General features: G+C 41.2%; 1 protein-coding gene and 1 long non-coding RNA gene across 2 annotated transcripts in view; one reads left to right on the top strand and one right to left on the bottom strand.

The window, feature by feature from the left end:
• LOC143710127 (uncharacterized) overlaps nt 1–19,286 on the bottom strand; it is a 36,679-nt gene extending 17,393 nt beyond the window's left edge. The window contains exons 1-2 of the long non-coding RNA XR_013194474.1: nt 19,169–19,286; nt 16,601–16,645 (exon numbers count right to left, since the gene is read on the bottom strand). This is a non-coding gene — a long non-coding RNA (uncharacterized LOC143710127). The remainder of the gene's footprint in view (nt 1–16,600; nt 16,646–19,168) is intronic.
• Nucleotides 1–20,693, top strand: part of shisa9a (shisa family member 9a) — a 736,130-nt gene that overhangs the window by 523,726 nt on the left and 191,711 nt on the right. The gene's annotated exons all lie outside the window — the stretch shown is intronic.

The raw sequence follows: 20,693 nt of genomic DNA, 5'->3' as shown, positions 1-20,693 counted from the left end.
GGCGTCCTCGGCGACGAGCAGCTGGAGGCTCTACGGCCACAGAGGACGGACCACCAGCAGTCCGTCTCCTGTACAGGACATGCCGTATCACCTCTCCACCCAAGCTCTCCACAAGGGTATATATCCGCAAGGGTAAGCCACAGGTGGCGTTCCTGGACCACGAGCGTGGACATCGGCCGACCCAGGGAACGTGCGGTGACTTTAGTCGCCCGGAGGGCGAGGTCCGTCGCCGCACGCAGCTCCTGCAGCAAAGCTGGGTCGAGACCACCCTCCTGCATGCCATGGAGTGCCTTGGCCTGGTGGACCTGCAGCAACGCCATAGCATGCAGGGCGGAAGCGGCGTCTCCACACGCCATGTAGGCATCCCTGGTCAGACCAGAGTAAAACCTACAGGCGCAGGAGGGGAGTGAAGGGGCACCCCGCCAGGAGGAAGCGGTCCTAGGACACAGCTGCATCGCTATAGACCGCTCCACTGGGGGGATTCCCTGGTACCCGTGCGCCGCCCCGCCATCGAGAGTTGTCAGGGAGGAGGAGCGAGGTTGTCTACGCCTGGTCGCCAGAGGGACCAGCCAAGACTTCCTCAACTCCTCATGCACTTCCGGGAAGAAAGGGACCGGAGTGGGCCGGGGGGCAACAGCACGACCCGCTCCGAGACACCAATCATCTAGCCGCGAAGGTTCGGGACCCGGTGGAGGGTTCCACGTGAGTCCGACATTCGCGGCCGCCCGTTCGAGCATAGCGGCCATTTCTGGATCCTGCTCAGCAGGAGCCACCACACCCGAAGGGGGTAGTCCCACTGAGTCGTCACCAGAAGATGACCGCTCTCCCTCCGATGCAGTGATCGACATCTGGTCCTCAGGCGGTGCCCCAAAGGAGACAAACGGAACCGCACGAGGCGGTCCCGGAAGCTCCCCCGGGACAACCAATGGCAACAAGCTACTAGAGGCATGAGAAGCCGGTGAGGATCTTTCACCAGACGGGACGTTCTGCACGGTAACCCTCATCCGCTCACCAACAGGAATCAGTGAAGTAGCCGTCTGCCGAACTGAACTAGACTGAACGGCAGACGAACTAGATCGGGGATTCTCTGAAGGGACTACCCCATGTCTCAGGGTTCGCAGTCTCGAGCGCAGCATCGCCAGAGTCATGTTCCCGCAATGAGAACATAACTCGTTCACAAACGCTGCCTCAGCGTGCCCTAAGCCCAAACACTAGAGGCAGTGTTTATGACCATCTTCCTATGGGAGAAGTCGACCGCATCCAGAAACGCACGGGTGAAACGACATCCTGAAAAGGACGCGAAACACCCGTGTTGCTCTTTTAGAAGGAAAAGGAAAATACTCTTTAACGTGCCGAGGCACAGAGGGACCACCGCGGCAGACACACAGGGAAACTGCACTCACCAACCAATACCAGCCGTTAAAACAGCTCTTTTATAGAGAGGAAGAACAGCCAGCAGCGGGAAGCGATGGTCGCTGAAAAGTGCCGTAACACCAGCAGCAGAGGATCCTCTTCTTCTTCCAAAGATGCTCGTTGTTGTTTTTTTTCTCAATATACTTTCTCAGAAGAAACAGCAGCTCAAAGAGACACACTGGGTGGCTCCAAAGCAAAAAGTATTGCGCAATGTTTACTTCCGCCTTTTATACCCGCACTGGTAGGCGGGGCGAATGCAAATCTTGCATGCCAATGTCCATTGGCTTGTTTTTAATTCTCTCGAAGGCAATTGGCTCCATAGCGTGATCCCAATTCGTCAGGGAACTCCCCCGACGACACGTCGGAGATCCCAGGACGAAAGGGGACTTTATTTTTGGATAAATCCCTTTCAAACAAAATGTCTTAAGAAAAATAAATTCAATTAGTCACATATGTTACGTGTGTAGTAATAATCACCATTAAGCATATTAATTACAGGTAACTAACCCTAAATCAAACCCTAACCTTGACCTTAACCTTGTGGTAAGTACATGTAGTTAATTAATATCACTTAGCACTTATTTGTGTAATTACACTGTAACTACTTCAACTTAAAATAAAGTGTAATCTATTCTACAAAACAAGTTACTTATTATTGTCTTTTACAATCAAGCAAATGTATCATATTAAAGCCGTTTAGATATTTTTACTGTAAAACAAGAAAATGTTTGCAATGTAAACATTTTGTACATTGTTCATGTTTATAAAAATATGAAGTTTCAAATAAAATAAAAACATATTCTTAATTTCTTTGTCTCCATAAACAAACATCCTTAAAACAAGATATCTAAGCATATTAAGTTATGTATTCAGAGAATATATACTGAGTGCATGTATTTTGTTCTGTCATTTGGCTGATTTTTTTACTCTTATATACATGCAATATATATTCCTTGAAAGTAGGCTATGTTTCAATATTGCATCACCTATCATGTTTTAAAGATATTTAGATATTTTACTGAAAAAAAAACAATCAAGTAAAAAAAAGTATAATTTGTTTTACCTATAATATATTGCATAGTAAAGGAAGAGCATGAAAGTGTAGAGGGAATGGGACAAGACACAGAGCAGGCTTGAAACGTGGGTATCCATGAGCCAATAATTCCTTGTAAATATGTGCCATCATGTGAGCCAAACGCTATATAATTCCTTTTTTATTTGGCACACACTGTTAAAGGGATACTTTAGCTCTGGGAAGATGAATGTGTATTTAATAGTGATCATTTATATAGTAGAAATGTGAAATTATTTTTGAAATTGAAGCATTCTAGACTGAGAAAAGGCAGAAAATGTACTCATGTGGCTGAAAGACAACAACTCCCAGAATGCACTTGCTTTGCTGCCCTTACGAGGCCAGGGGCCTCATTTAGAACCATTGCATATGCACAAAAAAAGCCCTGAAACAGGCGTACGCCACTTCCGACGCTCAAGTTGTGATTTATAAAAACAAGTTTGACGGGAAAATTTGAGCACCTGCACGCAAACTCTGACCCATGCGTACGAACGTTTTGGAGATGGAGCAGTTTGGCGACACCAATGGTGAGCTGGAGTTACATGTCTTTTTGGTCACTTTTAGACAGAAAATCAAAAAAAAATTATACATATACAGAAAGATAATACAAATAAAATTTTACTCACCAAGCCTATCACATGAAGCAAACATCCATCCCTTCTTAAAAGCGCGTTGGGCCGTTTAGTGGAACTGATGCATATATAGCATCTAACACATCTAAAACCGTAAATCTTAATTATAAGTCCTAATCATAAATACAGTTCTTGTTCACAATAACAGTTTAAATAAATAAAATAATGATTTAAACTTTGTTTTACTTCTGTTGTAAATATTTCGATTAAATATGCCATTCTGATTAATGGAGTTAAACACTTAAATTACATGAAATCATTACTGAAAAGTTACAAAAAAATGTATAGGCTATTCAATAAATAGAAATATTTATTGTGGATGCAATGCTTTTGAACACTTTTCCTATGGCATGCTGTGTTTTAATGTTTTAACTACAGAGATAATTGCTTATCATGATAATAGCAGATTGTCTGAGAAAATAGTTTCGTGCAAATAATGCAGCACAACAAGGTCTATCTGTTTCCATTAAAAACATAAATCAATTCAAAATATTCTTTGGCCAGTGGAAAAGATTGAGAAAAACTTTCTCCGAAATGTATTTTACACTATTTAATTTATTTATTCAAAAACAGGGCAAGGATAGGCTACTAAATGATCAACTAATGTGACATCACATCCGCATTTCATATTTTCCTAATGTCTTGTACAGTTAAACATGTTATCACGTGGATGAATAATCATATGCAAATGATATGCAGATGAGGATATGCATAGTAAAACTAGGCGTTGTAAGCTCCATATATGGTTGTTTCGGGGAGGAGATGCATGTGCGCACAATCTTCTGTTGACTGGGATTTATAAAGTGAATTCTGCGCAGATTCCGTCGTACGCACGGTTTTATAAGTCTGAATATTTTTTTTGCGTAAGCCATTTTTGGCTTTCTGGCGCACGTACACTTTAAGTAAGGATCCTACGCACAGTTTTATAAATGAGGCCCCAGGCCACTCCCAAACCACGCCTACCGGTTACAAGCGGCAGTATCCAAAAAATTTCTCCACACATTCTCTAGGCTAATACATACTCTAGTAACAGTAAATATTTATAAAAAGAACCCCAACCAATGTGAGTTATAACTTTTAATTTAAAAAATAATTAATATTAACACTTTTACACTCAAAGCTCTTCCAGAGCTTCAGCTGTTTCCTTATATTCACAGTATTGCCCGTCAGGAGCTGGATATCTCCGTCTGATATCCTGGACAACACAAGTGGGCAAAACGAGACGATAGTCTTTACCAAGTCGCTCGCATTGCAGGACCCATTCCATAAAGTGACGATAGACTGTTAGGCGATATTGTCCACAAAACAGTAAGCACAATGTTAGCAATGCGAACTATTTGCACATACAGTATGCTATCATGTAAATATAACAACAATAGCTCAGCTGACTACGCGGGAAGAACATTGTGATAATGCCGGGTGTCCAAACTTTGTACATTACGTCTCGGTAAAAAAAGAAAAACAAACCAAATAAGGTTACTCACTTTACACTAAGCCGTCCGTTTGTCCCTGCGGGCTTTGGCTGGCGTTTCCAATTTATCTCGTCCAGAAGAAAATGGGATCGCTGAAATTCGCGACAGCAATAGGACTCTCTATCTGTTTCCATAGGCGCACAGCGAGAGCACTGACACCACCAGTCCGCCCCAGCTGGAGTCTGGCCGGGCTCGAGTCAGGTCTTGCTGGGAGCACAGTAATTCGAAAATACTACTGGTTTTCTACTGATACAAAGCTTAATGCTAAATCCTGAAGTATCCCTTTAAGCATAGCAACCTTCGGGGCATACATTTTATCAGTGTGCGAGTTCCCTGGGAATCAAACGCTTCATGCTCTACCAGGCAAGCTAAAAGATATACAGATATATCACAATAAACAAAATACAAGCTGGCATAGTGGTAAGCCAGTTAAGTTAACATTTTAACCCGGTGTTTGTTTCCTCTCAAATGACTATACAGTAGCATTTCTGTTTCTTGCCAGTGTGATGTGTTGTCAAACAACATGTATTTAATTATAAACAGTGCAGTACTTAACACACGGGTACACACAAATCACATATATTTCCTTGCTTCAGCTTCCCCATCTTTCTCCCCCTCTACTTCTCATCTCCGTCCCGCAGGAGAACTATTATCCACCTCAGTCCTCCTGGGTCCAATTACGAGCCTCTGAGTCGTCGGAGGTGTTCACTTCTACCCTACTGTCCTATTGTACTGACTGTACGCTTGACTGTGTTTATGACTGTACATGTGAATCCATGTGTATGTGTGTTAAGAGCTTGAATTAAGGTAATTCTGTCATTTATTCACCTTCATTTTGTTCTAAACCTATGACTTTCTTACTTACTGAGCCCTTTTTCAAATATATATATATATTTTTTTTCCACAGAGAAAAAGAAGTGTACAGGTTTGGAACAACACGAGGGTAGTAAATGATGACAAATGATGATGACGCAACTATGATCAACAGGGCTAACAAACGGATCCAACAGAAGCGCTTTTTGTTATTGTTTGTTGTGAAATAGCCTTAAGATACACAAAAATAGCTTTTAAAAAGGTGTCATAATAAATACATTCAGTGTTTGAAGATTTGTGTGCCTTCCTAAACAGCATATGGAAATTTCCCAATAATTTAAAAACATATCGGTAGCCAATGAGCTTGCTGCTCAACCTTCAAATACTTGGACAGCATTCGCTTAGCAGTGCATCGCGGTTTAGAAACCCTCCACCTTCCTCAGCTCCACCTGTATAGATCTGCTACAGGTAATTCATGTGCGCTATATTGTACAGCAGCAGCATATCTTACTTGCTCACAGCAGCGTGTTGTGTATGTATTGGCAGTAGCAAGTCCCGTACTTGCTCTGCCACAGCAGCAGCAATAAAAGCAGCAGCAGCAGTAGCGTAGCAGAGATATTCCACCAAGACCAAACATACAACATTGTCAAACCCATTACCATGCCAATCACTCCCAGAGTTGTCATGACAGAACTACTTCTATGAAATGATGAATAAAGAATGTGCATTTGCTGTGTTTTGACATCTTTGCTTTGTGCTTTTATACAATTTATAAAGGTAATGTAAATTGAATCTTTAAATATTCCACTGTCATTTTACAATACTATTTTATACAAGCAAAAATGTCATTCACTTCAACAAAATCTATTGCATAGTGCGTACCCCAAATTTTCTCACTGACACACCCTCAAATCAGAAACTCTGGGCTTAAAAAAAGTTTCCCACAGGTTGTGGTGGTGCTCGTGTGCGTTCTCTTCTTAAATACGATCTTTCCAACATCACTTGAATGCATCAATACTATGTATGGGTGTCATGTGACCTCTGCCCCCTAATCCACCTGCTGTCAGCTTGATTACGGGAAGCCGGAGGAGTGTGAAGTGCGGGGAATATCCATGCAGTGCACTTTCCAGAGATTCCCACTGCTTCTGAGAATCCAGAGTACTCGTGTTCTCCTGATTGCGTATTTGCAGTGTATTAACCCAGTTCCCCTGAAAGCTGAAGCCACGGAGCATGTGTGTGTATGCGTGTGGATCCCAACCTGCCCGGAACAGGTGTGGTCCCTGTGGGTCCAATCAGTTTTAATGAAGCCCTGGTGGTAGTGTTTGCTCTACAGGAATAGGCTGATGTTTGCTCTACCCCTCTCTTAGGTATCAGCAAGTACATCTGCTCTGCACCACCTCTCTGATTCAGCTCTGAGTTTTATAATCTAATTTACAGAGCATTTACACATCAGCATTGCACCGCTCACACCCGAGGCTCAGTTCAGCGAACAAACGGACAAGAACGTCATGAATAGAGTGATTAATGTTCTTTGTTTGATAATTCCCACAAACATTGTCATTATAAGCTCTCAATTGTCACGGAAAGAGAACAAATGTTCAGAACTGATGTTTTTACATTCTAAATGAGATAACATGGTTCTTTTCCCAAAAGCACCGAGTCCCATAGCATTCTTACAGCCACAGGGGTGTAGTATGTATACAAATGATGCATCTCCAGAGAGCTTTTATGTGCCTCTAAAGGAGAAATCTTTCTTTTTGACAAACAGAAAACACCCGTAGCTCAATGACAAATGTCAGACCATCACCAAAGGGTGAAATCACTAACTATGTATCTCTGTTTACAAATATAAAGAATTTACAGTATAAATACAATATTAAGTTATACACACATCATTTTATTATAATGTGATTTGTAACCAGAATAATGCATTCTAAATGACAACTGTAATCTGAATCAACAGATCCTCTTGTTTGATTTGATAACATTTTCTCAAAACTTTAACCTAAATATTTACAAAAAGGAAAAAGAAATAAATATGTCTGAGCACAGTGCAAACCCGAATAAGTTGGTCAAACTAAAAAAAAATCTGACGTAATCAGTTACATCAATTTGTTTTAAGATAAGAAATTCAAAGTTTAAGTAAGCAGAACTGGAAGAGATTTTTATTTTGTCCTTTCACAAGTTCCTTTGCCCATATAATCTTTAGGGTAATAAGGTTAAGCATATTTGGTTTGCTGTCCGCTGTCATCTCAAGCTTAGATTCACCCTCCAGTGGGACTACTAATGCTTGGATGATGAGTATGGTAACAAGATGCCTAAATTATGTTGGTGGAGTTGGGGAGGTGGAGGGATGCCAAAACAGCTGATGCCAGAGCAAGGTGAGCGGCTGCTCATATGCTCCGACACTTAATTAAAAGATTAGATGGGGTCACTCCTGCCGAAATTACGTTGTGAACTTTTTTAATTTTCTTTGATTGAATGGCTCTTAACTTTAAATATTTGAGTGAGCTAATTCATACATTTAACTTAAAAATGTATCATGTAATCTCAACTTAAATATTTTTAGTAGTGGAAACTTGGCTAGCTTTAACTAGCTAATGCAGTAAATGCTAACTTGCTAGTTGGTAACACAATGCTGCGATAGTATTAGCATAGAATTGCTGAATAAGTACAGCAATACAGAACAAACCATTTAACATATATCTTCTCAAACCAAGTTCATGCTCCACTCATCATAACCCCCCAAAAAACCCAACATAACAAACGTCTCGGTTACGTATGGTAACCCTTGTTCCCACGTTGAGACCGACGAATAGGAATCTCGCTAGACAGGCCAATCTACTTTGAGTGAATCTAAACGAGCCAATACACATTGGCGTGCAATCATTTGCATCAGCTGTTCAGCCACGCAGTGCGGGTATATTATGAGCAGCAGGTGCGATTGCACTTCATTTTTTTGCTGAGGAGCCGAGGCGATGTGCTGGCTGCCCCGGCGGGTCGCAGCAGATGTGGCGACGGGACGTACGTCTCCGTTACCTCTTTAAGGGAACAAGGGTTACCATACGTAACCGAAACGTTCCCTATCAGTCGGTCACTCTCGACCTACGACCGACGAATAGGAATCTCTACCAAAGCACCACAACTGCTGACCCCATCCAGCGCCCTGTGCAAGCCTCTTGCCCCTTCTTGCCTGGAAGGATGATAGGAGAGGGCTTACACTGAGTGTATTTGTCACTGTTGTTCCGTGATAACCCATACAGTGAGATTATTGGATAACACTGAGACAGCGTGCCCTTTCTGTTAGGAAGGAGAACGCTGCGGAACCCACATTCTTCCCCGAAGGAGTTATGTGGAGATATACATATGGACTAACCCGAAGGTTGTACTGCATATGAAATACTGGGTGACTTAGCCCAAGGAAAAGACACGGGCTTCCGTTAGGAGCAGCCGTGGAAGAAATACACATTTGGGATTCCAGCAGGGTCACACATATGGAACCCAGCCCAGACCCGGTTCTCAAGGATTCAACGGATAAAGGCCTGGCGCCGGACGCTCCGCTACATCCTGGCCGAGGGTGTTGGAGGACTCAACATGTTTTTCAGTCTGGAGCAATAAGGGTGCACAGTAGGGTGCAGTAAGCCGACAGAGCTGGGCCTCTCAGTGCTTCTACCCGTTTAGGGTGAGAACACAGGAGGAGACCGGCTCTACACATAGGCTATAATATCTAGCGAAGGAGCCATGTGCCACTGCCCAGGAGGATGCAACGCCTTTCGTGGAGTGAGCATGCAACCTGAGCGGGCAGGGCACGCCTTGTGCTTGGTAAGCCAAGGCGATGACATCCACTGTCCAGTGGGCCATCCTCTGCTTGGAGACAGCCTTTCCCTTCTGCTGGCCTCCATAACAGACAAAGAGCTGGTCTGTGGTACTAAGACTTTGAGTTCTGTCCACATACAGACGCAGAGTACGAACGGGACAGAGCAAAGCCAGGGCTGGAGCATGAGTACTGGGAACCAGGTCCGGGTGGGCCATTAGGGAGCCACGAGAAGGACCTGCTCCTCGTCCTCCCTGACTTTGCATAGGGTCTGTGCAAGTAGGCTCATTGGGGGAAACGCATATTTGCTGAGGCCCCCGGGGCCAGCTGTGCCAGGGCATTCGTGCCGAGTGTTCCCTCGGTCTGGGAGTAAAACAGCTGGCAGTGGAAGGTCTCTTAAGGCAGTTGATGTGCCAATGCAGTTGAGGGCCCGTCACACCTCTCTGCTGCCATATGGCCCAGGAGGCTCTGAAAGACCGCTGTCCTGCCTATTATTTATGTATTCAGGTAGTTCAGCACCGACCGAGCACGTTCCTCTATGAGGCGCACTGTCTGTGTGACCAAATCCAACTCCATACCAAGAAAAGAGATCCTCTGCACAGGGGAGAGTTTGCTCATTTCCCAGTTGACCTGAAGACCCAACTGGGTGAGGTGCATGAGCACGAGGTCTCTGTATTCGCATAACGGATCTCGAGAGTGTGCTAGTATGAGTCAGTCATCGAGATAGTTGAGGATGCGAACGCCCTGTTCTCTCATGGGAACAAGGGCCCCCTCTGTGACTTTCGTGAAGACACAGGGAAACAAGGACAGCCCGAAGGGCAGGACCTTGTACTGATATGCTCGACCATCGAACGCAAAGCGCAAAAACGGCCTGTGTCGATCGAGAATCGAGACATGAAAGTACGCGTCCTTCAGGTCGATCGCTGCAAACCAATCTCGGTGGACGGATGCATTCGAAAATGCGTCTCTGCGTGAGCATTTTGAAATGTAATCAAAATCGAAAGGTAATCGAGGCTTACTTTTTAACTACAATTGTTCGGATTGAACTGATCTGCAACGTGCTGGGAACTACGTCATCACGTTGAAAGGTCACACTCGATGGCGCCGGCACTGGCAGAAGTACCGCCCTACTGTTTACCAAGCGCCCGTGCGAAGGAGGATAGTTCAAATTGCATTGGTCGCTTTGTAAACAGTGGGGCGGTACTTCCGCCGGTGCCATCGAGCGTGACCTTTCAACGTGATGACGTAGTTCCCGGCGCGTTGCAGATCAGTTCAATCCGAACAATTGTAGCTAAAAACTATATATATATATATATATTTTAAATGACCTATAGTTTCGCTAGATAAGACCCTCTTCCTCAGCTGCAATCGTGCACAGTCCATTGAAGCACTTCAAAGACCTTTGAAACTGCATTTATTTGGACTTCAAAACAGTGGTTGCCATTGAAGTCCATTATTCGAAGAAAAATACAGAAATGTTTTCCTCAAAAAAATTATTTTCTCTCTTCCACTGAGGAAAGAAAGACATGGATATATTGGATGGCATTGGGGTGAGTAAATTATTAGGAAATTTTCAGTTTGAGGGTGAACTAATCTTTTAAAGCATTACACCCATTCCCGGACAAAAACCTACACATTGACTGCACTCAATTAGCAGGACTTGAAGGGGACACAATACATTGTGGGCTTCTGTTCTGAGCCAAGTGTCAAGTTCAAGCTCATTTAAGCTTCTGGACACCTCATCTCGGCACGGAGCCCGTACATGCAACGTGCGGGTCGGTAATCAATTATTAAGGAGAGGAGCGACACGTTCGACGGAGGTGTCGAAGACCGAGGCTCACATTTCCCCATGTGGAGTCATGCTTATGCAATCAGGTGCTATTTCTCTCACTGATTTAGTGTGAGTGCTAAAGCAAATGAGATTTGCTCCCAGCCCACTCGCCCAGACAGTGTAGGAGGAGAGAGTTTGAACAGGGCCGAACCAGCAGGCAGGTGATAGGAGCTAAGATCTTTGCAGTATGTGATTAAGGAGAGGCAATGACATGCAGCTGTCTTTAATGAGAAAGGGATAAGCACAGTTTAAAAAGTGCTAAATGCGATCACGCACAAGACAAAGCTCAGCTAATCATATAAGATACAAATAAATAACATCACATCAACCCCCCCCCCCCAACTTAAGTTGCATGTGAAATTGCATACTTCTCTAATAGTAGGAGAAAAACAGTGTGTGAAAAACGCAGTATTGTCATAATTCATAAAACACTAGAAGAAAAAGTACCCAGATGACTGACTACTTCTTACACAAGTGCACATACACACTTAACTATCCCATGAGGCCACTGGAGAGGATTTGTGGATGGCAGGGTAGGTACACAACTGATGCTGGTAGGTAAAATGACAATGAGAACATGATGATTGTAGAAAGTCCAGATCATATTCATGCTACACAGATTCAGAGTAGCCTATATACAGTAAAACATATTTTTTGAACAGTCGTAATTACTTAATCAAAAGGATAGTATGATTTCAGATGCAGCCATGTAGAAAAAAAAACATAAAACAGGAAATTATAAAATAGAGGGGAACCCTGCAGACCCTCATGACATAAAAGTCATAAAATATCAGATTTGATCTTTTTACGGCAAGGCAAGGCTGTAAAATGTCATGTAGCGACTCCCTGATACTTTTGTTTTAATTTTTCAACCAATATTTTAAGTGTCGTTTGTCACACGACTTACAATTTATGTAATATAGTGCACGAGTTGTATGGTTCACTTTTTTATGGACCAATTTCATTTTATGGAAAAGAGCAGTGCAAACATTCTTCATAATGTCTCCTTCAGTCTTTCATGGAAAAAAAGGAAGTCATATGGGTTTGGAACAAGTAATTAGAATTTTTGGGTGAACTACCCCTTTAATAGGACACAGAAATGTCAGATTCTTATTGTCTTTGAGTGATACCCAAATAATTAACAGATCTATATCCTCAAACTAGAGACACAAAATATCTCCCCAGTATAAATGGAGTCTCTACGAGATGGTTAGCTGGTGGTAGATTCAGACAATGGCACTGCATTTGATTCTCTCTTTGCTCGCTGGCATGAGGCAGAGTGTGTGGCCGGGGTCCAGGGCACTGCCTCTGGTTCATGGGCATCCCGACACTCTGCCCTCTGGCTGCTCTCTCTCGCTCAGCCACAGAGATCTAAGAAACCCCTGAGGAATGCTTTTCACCAGCCACTCTGCCAACCCGTCCTGGGCCTGCACCATGCTTTATAGCAACCCACAAAGGATATGGAGAAGAAATAAAAGGAGCAGGCAGGAGTGACATTTAGGAGAACTGTGTTGACTAATTCTGCATTCCAATCACGGCTGTGGCTCGTACCCAGAGAGCCATATTTTCGGTACGCTGCATTTGTGAAATGCTCTTTCTTTCCGCTGCGTGAATTTCAGCACAGTTAAAATAAATAAATACCATCAATTATTTCATATGAACTCCGCAGCCAATAACCTGAAATCTCACCACAGCATATTACAGGAAAATACGACATTATGTCTTCGTAATGCAATCAAATCATTATGCATCAGAAATTTATCAGGTGTTATTACTTTGAGGTGAGCAATGTAAATCTACAGTGACATATTTAGGAGACAAAAAGAGGCTATTCGATGTCTGCCTGCAAGGCGGCCTCTGAATGGGCTCTTCATCCATCTGAAGTGTCCCCTAATAGCATCTCCATTCGTTCAGACATCAGTGAAATGACCTCATCCAAAAGAGACGTGAACAGTGCAGCGTAGGACAGTTTATTGCGACATGTGCCTATTTGCGGGTTTCCACATAATCACTAAAATTAGCACATCAAGGAGCACAAAATAAAGCTGCCAATTGTAGCAGAGATGTAACAAAACTGGCCTGTATAGAATGAAATTACAAGTGAAAGTACAACTGAATGTATAATGGTAAATGAGTTATTAACATTGGCTGGATCAGTGATTCTTAAAGTCGGCATAAATATTATGAATCTTATTGAGAACAAGTCATCCATACAAATATTTCATTTTAACTTTTTGACCTCGTAATATTTAATAAAAATGTCACAAAATTTCTAGTGAAAATGACAGACTTCTCTCTGGTGATGTACTTCTCCAATCTAATAATCCACTTAAACTTCACATCTGCAAGCTCACATTCATCTGTCTCCACTTTTGAGTGCAACATCATTACACATCTTAAAATCCAATCAACAACCGATGCATAAACCAAGTCCCTGCCTTACATTTTTCTTTTAAAATGATAAGCCATACCAAAAGATCTCTTGCTACGTCTGTATCATCGCTTCTTTAAAGGGGTTGTGACATGGATTTTTTTATGGAATTATTTTAATATGTTCCTTGAGGTTCACTTATAATGTTAATAAAGTTTTTTGCACACTCACACACACACAAAAAAAACTATACATATATACAGGTGCTGGTCATATAATTAGAATATCATCAAAAAGTTGATTTATTTCAGTAATTTCATTCAAAAAGTGAAATTTGGATATTATATTCATTCATTACAAACAGACTGATATATTTAAAATTGTTTATTTCATTTAATTGTGCTGATTAAAACTGACCACTAATGAAAATCCCAAATTCAGTATCTCCGAAAATTTGAATATTACTTAACACCAATACAAACATTTTTTTTAAATGTTGGCCAATTGAATAGTATGAACATGAAAAGTATGAGCATGTACAACACTCAATACTTAGTTGGGGCTCCTTTTGCCTGAATTACTGCAGCAATGCAGCGTGGCAAGGAGTCGATCAGTCTGTGGCACTGCTCAGGTGTTATGAGAGCCCAGGTTGCTCTGATAGTGGCCTTCAGCTCTTCTGCATTGTTGGGTCTGGCGTATCGCATCTTCCTCTTCACAATACCCCATAGATTTTCTATAGGGTTAAGGTCAGACGAGTTTGCTGGCCAATTAAGAACAGGGATGCCATGGTCCTTAAACCAGGTACTGGTAGCTTTGGCACTGTGTGCAGGTGCCAAGTCCTGTTGGAAAATGAAATCTGCATCTCCATAAAGTTGTTCAGCAGCAGGAAGCATGAAGTGCTCTAAAACGTCCTGGTAGACGGCTGTGTTGACCTTGGACCTCAGAAAACACAGTGGACCAACACAGTCCTTTTTGTCTTTAGCCCAGGCGAGACGCTTCTGACGCTGTGTCTTGCATACGTCTGTGTGTGGTGGTTCTTGAAGCACTGACTCCAGCTGCAATACACTATTTGTGAATCTCCCCCACATTTTTGAATGGGTTTTTTTTCCACAATCCTCTCCAGGGTGCGGTTATCCCTATTGCTTGCACACTTTTTTCTACCACATATTTTCCTTCCCTTCTCCTCTCTATTATTTATTACATTAACAGCGATTGATAATGGATATAGTGTATTTCTGGTAACACTGTTTACTGAGGTAAAAATTCAAATGCTTGGACACAGAGCTCTGTGATCAGCCAGCCTTTTTAGCAATGACCTTTTGTGTCTTGCCCTCCTTGTGCAAGATGCCAATGGTCGTCTTTTGGACAGCTGTCAAGTCAGCAGTCTTCCCCATGATTGTGTAGCCTACAGAACTAGACTGAGAGACCATTTAAAGGCCTTTGCAGGTGTTTTGAGTTAATTAGCTGATTAGAGTGTGGCACCAGGTGTCTTCAATATTGAACCTTTTCACAATATTCTAATTCTCTGAGATACTGATTTTGGGGTTTTCATTAGTTGTCAGTTATAATCATCAAAATTAAAAGAATGAACAATATCAGTATATATAGAAAATATATCAGTATATAATATATCAGTCTGTGTGTAATGAATGAATATAATATAAAAATTTCACTTTTTGAATGGAATTACTGAAATAAATCAACTTTTTGATGACACTCTATATATATATATATATATATATATATATATATATATATATATATATATATATATATATATATATATATAAATGTATATGCAGAAAAAATATTATTTTCAACCTTCATTCTGACCCTCTGGCCTCTGTCTGAAATTATGTTTTTAAGGGGCCTTTAAGGCTTGTCATTAAACAGCAAACTGTCATGATTGGCAGGAAACAGGATCAACGGACACTCACTATTGCACATGAGCAAGTTTATATCCCTATAAAACCATCATTTACAGACAAAGCATTATGAAATCATCTACTTGCGTTTTGTGATGCAGCTGCTGTCAGATCCAATACAGTTGGCTGCTTCATCTTTCAACAAAAGCTTCTTTGCGAGCTCTCCATTACATTGTGCCTCAATTACAAACAAAATCCTCCGGACAAATATATAATCCTCAGATGGGATCCAGGACGCCATTAAAATAAAACATCCACTTGTTTCTGATGATGAGATCCCTGTTAAGTCTGTACAGAGACACAAACTAGCTGTTTCAACTGGAAGCGAAAGTTCATTCACTTGTTGTTCTGTTTTCTAGAAAATCTTTTTGATGAAATCAGTGCTTTCTGTCCCTCCGTTGACAGCTAAGCAACTACCAATTTGACCCTTCAAAAAGTTCATAAAGAGATCGTCAAATTAATCCATATGAATTGAACGGTTTAGTCCAGAGACACGATGGCTTTATATGATGAACAGATTGAATTTAGGTTTTTTTTCATCTTCAGAAAACTTTATTTGTGTTCTGAAGATGAACAAAAGTCTTATGGTTTGGAATGACATGAGGGTGAGTAAATGATGACAGAATTATCCATTTTGGGTGAACTAAACTAAACTGATATTTACATCAGGGGTGCATGTAGTTCATGTTCTATAAATTAGGGGTGCCAAACTCAGCTCCTGGAGGGCCACAGTCCTGCAGAGTTTAGTCCCAAAACTGCTACAGTTACACAGAAACACACATACCAGTAGTTTTCAAATTATTTTCAAGGACTTTTATTAGCTGGATCAGATGCATTAATTAGTGTTGAAGCTAAACTCTGCAGGACTGTGGCCCTCCTGGAGGTGAGTTTGGCACCCCTGATTTACATGAACTGCATAAGCCCATCAATACGCAAAAAGATTAGCATCAAAATATAAAAAAATGTATTAAGGCTTTTAGCAATACTTAAAAATAAGTATTTGTTAAGAACCATATTTCATTTCTAATACTAATCTTTTAACTACAATCAATAGTTTCTAATTCTGATTCAAAATAGTATGAAATGCTCTATGAAAATGTTTTACACTCATAGCAATGTTATGTTTGTTTTTATGATGTGGCGTTTTCAAGCAAACAAAAAGGCACATTGAATTGGCAGATTCTCACTAACACACATCCGTCAGAAAACATAATCCCAGTGCTCTGTAGTTCTGTGAGATAAGAGTAATTTTATTACCTTTGCCCTTTAACCTTGTGGTGTTGGTGACCAATCCAATCCAGCCTGGAATGAAAGGGTTTGTTTGGTTAAGTAAAGCTTTAAATAAGATTTAGGCATAACGACTCACAATCTATGTGGCTCTGTGTATTCCAATTGTTCATCGGCTACATCTGTGACAGCCAATGATATTAACAGAAAAAAAATGTCCTTGTAAGCTTTTAATGACTGAAAGGAATTTATAAAGAAGCCCATGAAATTATACCTTTAAGTCAAGTCAAATTTATCACAATATACATCGTTTTAAAGCAGCTTAATAGAAAATCATGATGTTAATGTCTATAGAATCTTAATATCTTCATGCTTTCTAGTCGCATTTAGAGCTGGGCAATAATATAGACTACATTTTGTGGCGATACAATCAGTTGTGATAAGCTATAATAGTTAATATCGCCCTATTTGAGTATGCTGCATGCAGATAAAGTTGAACTTATATGTCCAACTTTATAAAGAGCCTTCAATGTAAGAACTTTGGTAGGATGTTTGCATCATGTGAAAGGTAGACAAAATAAAATAAATGACTCTCTCTCACTATATTTAATCAAATCGAGAAGTACTATTACTTACTTTCTTTCCTTTATTTATATAGCACAAGTAAACACAACAAAAGTAGAGCACTGTTTTTCACATAACATAAAACCAACAAGATTTAAGGAAAAAAATGTCAGTCAGACTGCAGAAGAAAACATAGATAAATGTAAATTTTAATAAATGCACGCTCCAAAAGATACAGTTTTAGTTTGAGTTTGAACTCATATAAAGAGGATAACGATCTCAAGGAGACAGGGAGGCTATTTCACAACCAAGGGCCGACAACAGCAAAAGCACGGTCCCCTCTAGACTTTAAGCGTGAACGTGGTTGGGACAGATTATAGTTACTTGTGGACCTTAGACACCTCCCAGGTACATTAACATTTACAAGTTCGGACAAGTATGAAGGTGCTAGACCGTTTAAAGATTTAAAAACAAACATCAGTATTTTCATGTCAACTCTGTAACGAACCGGCAGCAAATTAAGAGACAATAAAATCGGAGTGATATGTTAATGTTTGCGAGTCCCAGTCAGGAATCTTGCAGCAGCATTTTGGACCATTTGAAGCTTTGTAATTGAAAACTGGGGTAGTCCTACATAAGGAATTACAATAATCCAGACGGGATGTATAACTTTTTCAAGCTCTATCGAGGATAGAAAATGTTTTTACTCTAGATCAGGCTTTCTCAACCCTGGTCCTCGAGGGCCACTGTCCTGCAGAGTTTAGCTCTAACCCTAAATCAAACACACCTGAGCCAGCTAATTAAGGCTTTCAGGATTACTGGAAAGCTACATGCAGGTGAGTTTGATCAAGGTTGGACCTAAACTCTGCAGGACGGTGGCCCTCAAGGACCAGGGTTGAGAATGCCTGCTCTAGATAATAGCTTCAAGTGAAAGAAACTTGATTTAACCACTGTGTTAATATTACATTATGATTGTATTTATATTTGATTATTTAAGTATATTTATTGAACCACGCAACTTTGATTTGGGAGCCAAACATTTTTCAAATATTAATAAGTGAGGCAGTTTTGTTCAACTATTTTTTTCTAAGATTATGACAAACTTAATCTTGCAAAAGCTTGCTTTTCATGAATTAAATTATTTTTCTTTGAGCTCCGGCTATAAGAATTGTATTGCATCTAATCGCTTTTTTATTGGCAATGTGTGAACAGCTTATAACAAAACTTAAAAAACGAGACCTTTCCTGGCTTTCTATGTTGTCTATTAAAGCCTGTGCCCAATCCTGTTCCTGGAGGGCTACCTTCAGAGTTCAGTTCCAACCCTGATCTAACACACCTGGAATTGGCAAGTGTTGAAGATCTTATTAGCTGGTTCAGTTGTTTTATCAGGGTTGGAGCTGAACTTTGTAGGAAGATAGATCTCCAGGATTCAGCAACTCTACTGTAAACGAATTTTAATGTGAAGGACTCGGGAGGTTTTTACCGGGAAAATCAAAAGGAAGATATTTAAAGGGTTAGTTCACCCAAAAATTAAAATTATGTCATTAATTACTCACCCTCATGTCGTTCCAAACCCGTAAGTCCTTCGTTCATCTTCGGAACACAAATTAAGAAATTTTTATGAATTCCGAGGGCTTTCTCAAAGAAAAAAAAATCGACTTTATTCAACAATTTCTTCAATTCTGTGTAAGTCTCCGACGCTGTTCACATTGTAAACACAGTGCAGCCCTTCCGGGTTCTACGTCAGAACGCCGGCTCCTGCGTCAGCATCACACGCATACATTGCGGTGCTCACGTCAGAACGCTCTCAGATTTCATCAAATATATCTTAATTTGTGTTCTGAAGATGAACAAGGTCTTGCGGGTTTGGAACGACATAAGGGTGAGTTAAATGACATGCTGAAAGAGCAAGTCTGTGCTGTAATGTCAATGTGTCATGCAAAGAAAAGGGGTTAATTTAAACATAGCCAGATCTATATATTGTCTCTAATATACTTTACGATCAAACTATCATACCAATGTAATTTTAATTACCTCATCTGTCGACATGATGCCAGTGAATTGCAGAGTTTGTGCAAACATATCCACATCGCTATGATCAGAGGCCTACTCAACCACTTTCTCACTGCTGTTATTTTTGTTTCATCTAAACTCAGCAGCGTGGATGGAGTCTCAATGTTCGTTAACAGTAGCCTATATCGCTGCAAAGGTATTTCCACCTTACATTTACTTCTAAGCAAAGAATGAAAAAGAATTTCGCTGTGAGTATATCGTGCTATCGAATCACAATCAGTCATGTGTGCACGCGCAATAAATTGTTGTCCGCAGCCACCGATGTCACAGGGTTTCTGAATTCTACAAAGCCCCTTTAAAGGGATAGTTCACCCAAAAATGAAAATTCTGTCATTTACTCGCCCTCATGTTGTTCCAAACCAGTATTAATTTCTTTGTTCTGTTGAACACAAGGGAATATATTTAGAAGAGTGTGCCCCTTTCTAGGGCACTGTTGACTTCCATAGCATTTTTATTCCTACCATGGAAGTCAATGGTGGCCCGAAGCAGCCTGGTTACAAACTTTATTCAAAGTATCTTCTTTTGTTCTCACTGGAACAAAGAAATGTATAGGTATACAGAATTTTCATTTTTGGGTGAACTGAGGCTTTTGTTTCCTTCATGATGTTTTCAGGACAGCTGAATCACCGTCTTTTTGGACCAAAAAAATCAAATTGAATTTTATTGGAAAATTGGAAACTAGGAGAGTTGTAGGCCTACTTAAGTAATTTTAATTTATAATTTAATGATTTTTTAAAAAATAAATTAATCGATAAAACAAACAAACAAAACAAAAATGTGCATTATGTCATCAACCCAAACATAAATCTGACATAGTCAATTTTAGAAATCATTCGTAGGTAGTAGGTTTCAGTGTGAAAAAAGACACACGTTGATTGAGTGCTGATGCTGGTGTTTTGCTGACTTTTCCAGCAGAATGGCTGACACATCTCTCTGTGTGATCTGGCTGACATGCCCACATAACACCTGTAATCAGGGTTTGCCAGCTGTGCCCGGGGGGACATAAAGCAGCGTGGCAATGCCCCGTAGTGACAGCCATCCTTGTTCCCGCTGACAGGTCCGCATGAGGGGCCAGAGCGGCGACAGCACCCCTGTAAATACAGGCAGGAGTCTCTGCCTCTGGGGAGATAGTGTTATCTCCAGCGTCAAGGAGTTCTCCCATCCCTCCTCCACAAAAACCAATTCCCTGAGAAGCACACAGCTCCTCGCCCCCACACCTCCCGTCTCACCCTGCCTACACCGCAACCACGGCACTAACTCACCTCTGTCTTATCCACAGGGACACAGGAGAACAGAACTCGTGAATTTCTGGTCGCTTGATGTATTTGAGTCTGTATGAATATGTGTCCTTTGCATTGTGGGGAACAGCTCTTTGGGATTACCATCCCTGCTTCTCCCTGATGTTCAAGGAATGTGATTTACTCCACTGATTCAGAAGGGTCTCTGAATGTGACCTCCAACAGAAGGAGGCAGAGCCGATGAAATT

Source organism: Siphateles boraxobius, unplaced genomic scaffold (assembly GCF_051911475.1).
Source record: "Siphateles boraxobius isolate OS27281-9 unplaced genomic scaffold, OSU_SipBor_1 46, whole genome shotgun sequence".
Classification (NCBI taxonomy): domain Eukaryota; kingdom Metazoa; phylum Chordata; class Actinopteri; order Cypriniformes; family Leuciscidae; genus Siphateles; species Siphateles boraxobius.
The sequence above is the reverse complement of the archived record's forward strand: the minus strand, read 5'-3'. Positions and strand labels throughout refer to the sequence as shown.